We start from the raw sequence: 7,571 nt of genomic DNA, 5'->3' as shown, positions 1-7,571 counted from the left end.
CCCTCGGTGGCTCAGCGGTTTAAGCACCTGCCTTTGGCCCAGGGCGCGATCCTGGAGTCCTGGGATAGAGTCCCATGTTGGGCTCCCGGCATGGAGCCTGCTTCTCCTTCCTCCTGTGTCTCTGCCTCTCTCTCTATCATAAATAAATAAATAAATCTTTAAAAAAAATAGACACAAAAGATTAGTAGAAGAGGATAGAGTCCAGAAATAAACCCGTACCTATATAATCTATTCATCTATGATGAAGAAGAATATATAATGGAGAAAAGACAGTATCTTCAATACATTGTGCTGGGGAAACTGGACAACCATGAAAAAGAATGAAACTGGACTACTTTCTAATACCTTATATAAAAATAAATTTAGAATGGACTAAAGACCTAAATGTGAGACCTAAAACCGTAACACTCCTAAAAAGAAATCAAAGGCAATAATTGCTTGAATATCAGCTTTGATAACATATTCATGAATATGTCTCCTGAGACAAGGAAAAGAAAAGCAGAAATAAACTACTGGGATTACACCAAAATAAAAAGCTTTTGCAAAGCAAAGGAAACCATCAACAAAACGAAAAGGCAACTTACTGCATAAAGATGATATTTGAAATGATATACCCTGTAGGGGGTTAATACCCAAAATACATAAAGAATGTATTCATGTCAACACCAAAAATCCCTCTTAATGCCATTAAAATTGGGCAGAGGACCTGAAAGGACTTTTTTTCCCCCCAGAGAATACATACAGATGGCTAACAAACAGATGAAAAGTTGCTCAACATCACTTATCAGGGAAATGCAAATTAAAATCATTGGGAGATAGCACCTCACACTAGTCAGAATGGCTAGTATTAAAAAGGCCCAAAATAACCACCCCTGTCTTTATTGCAGCATTATTTACAATAGCCAACAACTGGAAACAATCTAAGTGCCCATTAATAAATAGATAAAGATGAGGTACAACGGAATATTACTCAGCCATAAGAAAAATAAGATTTTTGTCAATTATGACAACCTCGATGGACCCAGAAAATATAGTATCAACTGAAATTAGTCAGAGAAAGACAAATACCACATGATTCCACTTATGCGTGAAATCCAAAAAGCAAAACAAAGAAAAAATATCAGATTATTAAATAAAGAGAATTAGTAGCCACCAGAGGGGAAATGGGTTGGGGGATAGCTTAAATAGATAAAGGGTATTAAGAGGTATAAAGTTTATAGTTTTAAAATAAATAAGTCACTGATATAAGTATAGTATGAGAAATATGGTCAATAATAATTGTAATAACATTGTATGGTAACAAATGGTGACTACACTTATGGTGAGCCTTGAGTGAATATAGGTTTTTTGAATCAGTATGTTGTACACCTGAAACTAATGTTACATGTCAATTATATTCCGTAATAAAAGAATAGCAGAAAATACCTAACTAGACTCCATTTTATTTGAAGATTACATTGTGATCATTAACTTATGTTCCTGAAATAAATCAAAGTAAAAAAACGAAAAAAAATGAGCAAAAATAATCAGTAAATCCAAAATAAGAGTTTATAACAAAATTAGCATAAAATCAACAACATTCTTACATATTCTTAAGTAACTGGTTAAGAAATATGATGTAATTCCATTTACAATAGCAATAACTAAAAATAATACCATACAGTTCCTGGTATAAACTTTAAATATCTACCAATAAACACTTAAGAAAATTACTTTGATATATTTGACTATAGAGTGAAGAGGGATAGGGAAGTCTCAGAGATTAGAGGGTAAAACTAAAAATTGAGATGGGACAACTTTGTTAACAATAAAGGACTATAAAGATTTGCTTCACATTATTTTCTCCACAAGATCATTAGTTTTTGGAATTAGAGGCTACTTTTCACATCATGCATTCCCAGAAGCTAACATCTAATATAAGATAGGAGTTAAATTCGTTCATTGAATGAATGATTTAAAAGTATTTTATTTCTAGTCATTTCTTCTTCGGTTCATGAGTTAGAGAGAAGTGTGTTAACTGCCAAATATTTGGGAATTTTCCAGAAATCTGTTAAAATCTATTTTAACTCTATTGTACACACAGAACATGTTTTATCTGACTTCAGTCCCTTTAAACTGGTTCAGAAAATGCCCTACCTCAATGAATGTTTCACGTGCACTGGAAAAAAAATGTATATTCTACGATTGTGGGATATAATATTTTATTTATATCAATTAAATGAGGTTGGTGCTGTTTGGATCTTCTATATTGCGACTAATATTCTTTTTGTTTTATCAATTACTGGGAAATGAGTGATAAAATAAGTACAGTTGTGGACTTGTCTATTCTTTCAAATCTATCAGTTTTTGTTTCATGTGTTTTAAAGTGTTATTAGATATATAGGCATTTAGAATGGCTATGTTATCTTGACTAGTGAACCTTTTTATCATTGTCAAATGTTATCACCAGTAAAATTCCTTGTTTTAAGGTCTCCTTTGTTTTACATTAATATAGTCACTCCAGTTTTCTTACACTTAGTATTTCATGGTGTATCTCCACATCCTTTTAGTTATTTTTATCTTTATATTTAAAATAGATTTCTTATATATAGCATTCAGCTGGATCTTGACTTTTTATTTAGTAGGACGCTCTTATCTTTTGTGTTCAGATCATTCATACTTTGTTTAGATGCTTTGTTTAGATTTGTTCCATTTGTTATTGGTTTATTTTCCCTTTTTAAATAAAATACTTGTTAATATTTTATTTTGTCTCTATTATTGGCTTGTTACTTATATGACTTTTAACATTCACACTAGGGTTTATTATATCAAACCTACACTTAACACCTTCTTCAAATTATATCGTATCACTTATTTGTAACATATAAACCTTAAAACAGCATACTTTTTTCCCCTTCTGCCCTTGGGACAATTCTTATACATTTTTTACTTCTAAACATGTGAAAAACCCCATAATATACTTCAAACAGTTACTCAGCCTTTAAGGAAACAAAGTAAGAAAAAAAATCTTTTATATTCATCCACATGTTTACTATTTTTTGGTGTTATTTTTTAATTTTATTTATTTATTTAAAGTTAATTATTTTTTTATTGGAGTTCAATTTGCCACCGTATAGCATAACACTTCGGTGCTATTTTTATGTTTAGGTCCAAACTTTCCATCTGGTATCATTTTCCCTCTGTCTGAACAACTTTATCATTTCATGCCATCTCAGTCTTCTAATGACAAATTTCTCAGCTTTTGTTATTTTCATTCGAGATAATTGTAGAGTTGACTTTTTGTCCCTCAGTATTTTCAAGACCTAATTCTTTGGTCTTCTAGCTTTTATAGTTTCTGATGACCAGTTTATGTTATAAACTTAGTCCAAAAAGAACTTACATGCTCTGACAAGGTGAATTTCCAGACACAAAAATGCTTTATTGTATGTTTCTTCCCCATATACCAATCAATAACTTTTCTACTTTGTAGAATTCCACAAGATGTGCATGTTTACATTCTCCTATAAGACTAATCACTATGAGAGAAGGCTCTAATACTCATTTTTCTTGGCAGAGAGTAAATCCCCAGTAAATGTTTTAAGTTAGTGAGTTTCTTTATGCTCATTACATTGCATAAAATATTTGGTTAGGACATCTTAGTTCTATCTGCTTTAGATGCCTAAAATACGGTAGCTAAGAATAAAGCCATTGGTTTCAAGTATAAACAATAGGTACCATTTTGAGTACTTTGTGTGTGCCAGACACTGAATGAATCCTGTGAGGTATGTATTATTATATCTATTTTATATATGAGAAAACTGAGGCTCTAGTTTATGTAAATTGCCTGAAGTCACACAGCTGGGGTGTGGAAAAACCAGGATTTAGATTATGTGAGCAAACCTCACGATCTGAACATCTTCATAAATGTCACTTCTTCTTGGAGACAAAGAGATTATCAGGAATAGTTAGTATAACACTATGTATCCTGTATGTATGTGTATCATATGTACTTACATACAAGTCTGTGTTTCCTTTTAAAAATTTTAAGGCTTATATGAGGCTGCTAGGCTTCCTGAAAATTATTAAGACTTTCACGTATTCCAGGGTTCAGAACTCTAAATATCTTATTTAGATATTTAGAACCCTTACAATTTCTTTTTTCTTTTTGAAACCTTACAATTTCAAGTGACAAAACTCCACTAAAGTAAATATAAATAATTTATTGTCTCATGTAACCAGTCCACAGCGTAGCTTTGATAAATCCAGATCTCTAAGTCTAAAGGGAAAGTGGATTCCATTCATCAAAGTTATGCAAGATGTGGAAATAGAGGCATTTTCAATTTTATAGCTAAACTACTGTTCCCGCAGAGGTAGAAGTTCCAGCCAGTTGGTTGAGAAATACTCAAGACAAAGACTATTTAAATAACAACATATTTCAGATAAATCATACAAACCATTATATAATCATAAGCTAGTTTTTTTCTGAAAATAATTATCAATTTGGCGTTAAGAATTTGCATTTAAAAAGTGTCATCAGACTATAATGCTATAACAGGGTTTAGTTTTTCGTAAAAGCTCATATCGCCTAAAGGATGCCAGCTACAGGTCAAAGAATATGTGACTTTGAAGACTGAACTCTCAATTTTAAATTCCTCTTTACTTCAGGTTAGGTTACACCATAATACTAGGAGAGAGAAAGGCTGCATATGTTGTCAAACTTAATGGCAAAAGTTACATAGATTGGCTAATTAAATAATAAGTGTATTCTAACTTATATCGAGGTGAATGTCAGAATTCATCACTGTTAGTGTTATTTGACAGGGGTGATAAATCTTGTTCTCCAGGGTTGGTATTTTTCAATACCCTTGTGTATCCTAGGGCATTTCAAATACGCTGGAAGGGCTGGATTAGCAGCAGCCTGATTTACTGATACCTTTAGGGGGGCCACTCTAATTAGCACATATCTGTGATCTTTAAATAGCTTAAACTGGATTTATGCAAAGTGAAAAAGATAAGGAAGATAATAGTATGTGATTATATTCACAAAGAAACTGCATATAATAGAAGATGCTGATGAAGGCTTGAGTGGGGTAAGAAAACAAAACTGTTATATTAAGAGAATTTCCAAGAATGAAGAAAGTGGAGACAAACTATTTTCAGGGCTTGCAATTCATTCCTAAAACTACAATGAAGTTAATTTCAACTAGTCAAAGTCAACATTTAGAGTAGATGGCTGACCTGGATCTTAAATGGTACAAGAAGTAAATGTACACAGATATTTTATATTCATGGGGTTCTTCTGAACACTCTTTTAGTTCTTTTCCTCTGTATTTTCCTCCTACCATCACCTCTAGTTTCCCCAAGATCCTACTGCCTGAATCTGTTGTAGAAGTGACTGACCTCAAACTAGCCTGCAGGAAATATTATAAGCTCATTTATTTTCAATACAAAAATGTAGCAATTTAAAATAAGAAAGGAATACATTTGTTACTAGTATTGGGACCCTTCCACCCATTAGCTGTGGTTTCTATGAAGTCACAGGGATAATCTAGCAAAGACTAACTAATATGATTTACAGAACTGAAAAAAAATACTTAGTAACCTCACGATCTACAAGGGAATCGTGGTAAAGATGATGCAATCTATCAAGCTGAGCTCTCAGTTCTGTAAAACTTTACATATACTAGCTCTTTCCCCATTGGAATAGTTTTCACTTTGTGACCAGTTTAGCTTTATTCTCATCAGCAAGGATGGAGGAGGAAACCTGCAAGTGAGAATTTCACTGCCAGTTTGGAGGTGATTGTCTTTCATAGTCTTATTCTCTGAAGATTTGCAGATTGTGACCTCTTATGGTTCCAAGCCAATCCATACTTAAAGATACTATTTGGGTCATAAATGTCTTCCCTCATATCTGGCACCAATAAATAAGTTGAACACCAAGGATATAGTGATAGTAGATATGTTGAATTATGAAGAATATAGGTTGCTAATGAGAATGCAGAGTGTTTAAAGATCAGTACTAATTGCCACATAAGCATATAAGACATTATCTGTAGAATAAAGAGCAAAGGCCAGAGGACATTATTTCACAGTGTAACAATGGAAAAAAATGAAGGCCAGAGTAAAAAGAGAGATGTGGGTTAGCCACTAACTTCTTTGCCTGTGGCCTGGGCAACAAGATTGCTCACCTCAGTTTAATTTGTATAGACCCATTTTTAAAGCCTTAGGCTTAGATTTTTTTGGTTTATTATTCAGTATTTGTTGAGCTCTATTTGGAGATCACCAAAATATACATTAACTTTCCCAAGTTATCAAAGAGCAATAGAGTGAAGCAGAAAGGTTTTCTTATCAACTTTATCAATAAAAGCCAAAGCAGCAGTGGCAACAACAAACTTTTTGTGTTAAGTGCTCAGGATGAAGAAGAGCTTTCAGGTCAGCTTCCTAATGGAATTACGGTTAATTTCTAAATACTTCTTATAGAAAGAACTGTTTGAATAAGTTAGGTGCAAAACAAATTACTATCTACTTATGAATGATACTTTCTTTTATTTTACTGAGGTCTTAAATACTTTTAATCATTTAGAAATACCTAAGTGTTCCTTTGAAAAATAATAGTTCAACCCAGCTAGTTCATGGCCTCTTAACTTTCTTAAAATTGGAATCTATTAATTAAAAAAAAAAAACCTGAAAGTTTTTACTTTAAAGGCAGTATCTATTATGAGTTTAAATCACTAGCATACTAATTTCTTACCAATTACTTAAAAGAAGAAATATATACTTAAAAATGCCTAAACAAAATTCAAGGAGCAATGTGGATATGTGTAAGAAATTAATTTATTATTCTGAGCATGGAATGCTAGTATAATTACTATTATACCTATGTGGAAGTTCAATTTAAAGTTACACAAAGCATCAGTATCTTTAAAAATTCTCTATTGTATATGTGGCTGAGTTCTCTCTACTGTATAAGCAGAATGGCTAGTAGAGTATCTTTGCAGTTGAGGGGTCTAGGAGCAGAGAGACTTTCTTCCACTCTCAGTCAGGGCCCTGTTGACCTCCTTGGCAGCTCTGTAGCTAGCCCATAACACCATTTTTGGTAGTGCTACTTCCTAAGGTACCCCATGGCTGTCTGAACTCCAGAGAGTAGTCAAAGAAATGTATCAACTTATTTGGAGGTTCCAAAAACCAAAGAGAGAAAGAACTTAAGATGAAAGACAACTGTTGGGAAAAAAAACAAAAGAAAGCTTATATTTAAAATATAAGTAAAGAACAGTAACTTCACTTTATATCTTAAGGAAGAAGTAAACTAAACCAAAAGCAGAAGGGCACTTCCTCAACACAGTAAAGAACATTTATAGAAAACCCACCCCTCATAATATACTCAATAATGAAAGAATGAAAGCTTTTTCTCTAACAGGAACAAGACAAGGATGCCTGCTTTTACCATTGCTATTAAGCATTGCCCTAGAAGTTCTAGCCAGATCAATTAGGCAAGAATAAGAAAAAAAAAAAAAAGAATAAGAAACAAATGCATCCTAATTGGAAAGAAATAAGTAAAACTATTTCTATTTCCAGTTTATCTGATCCTAAAT

Source organism: Vulpes vulpes, chromosome 14 (genome assembly GCF_048418805.1).
Source record: "Vulpes vulpes isolate BD-2025 chromosome 14, VulVul3, whole genome shotgun sequence".
Classification (NCBI taxonomy): Eukaryota; Metazoa; Chordata; class Mammalia; order Carnivora; family Canidae; genus Vulpes; species Vulpes vulpes.
The sequence above is the reverse complement of the archived record's forward strand: the minus strand, read 5'-3'. Positions refer to the sequence as shown.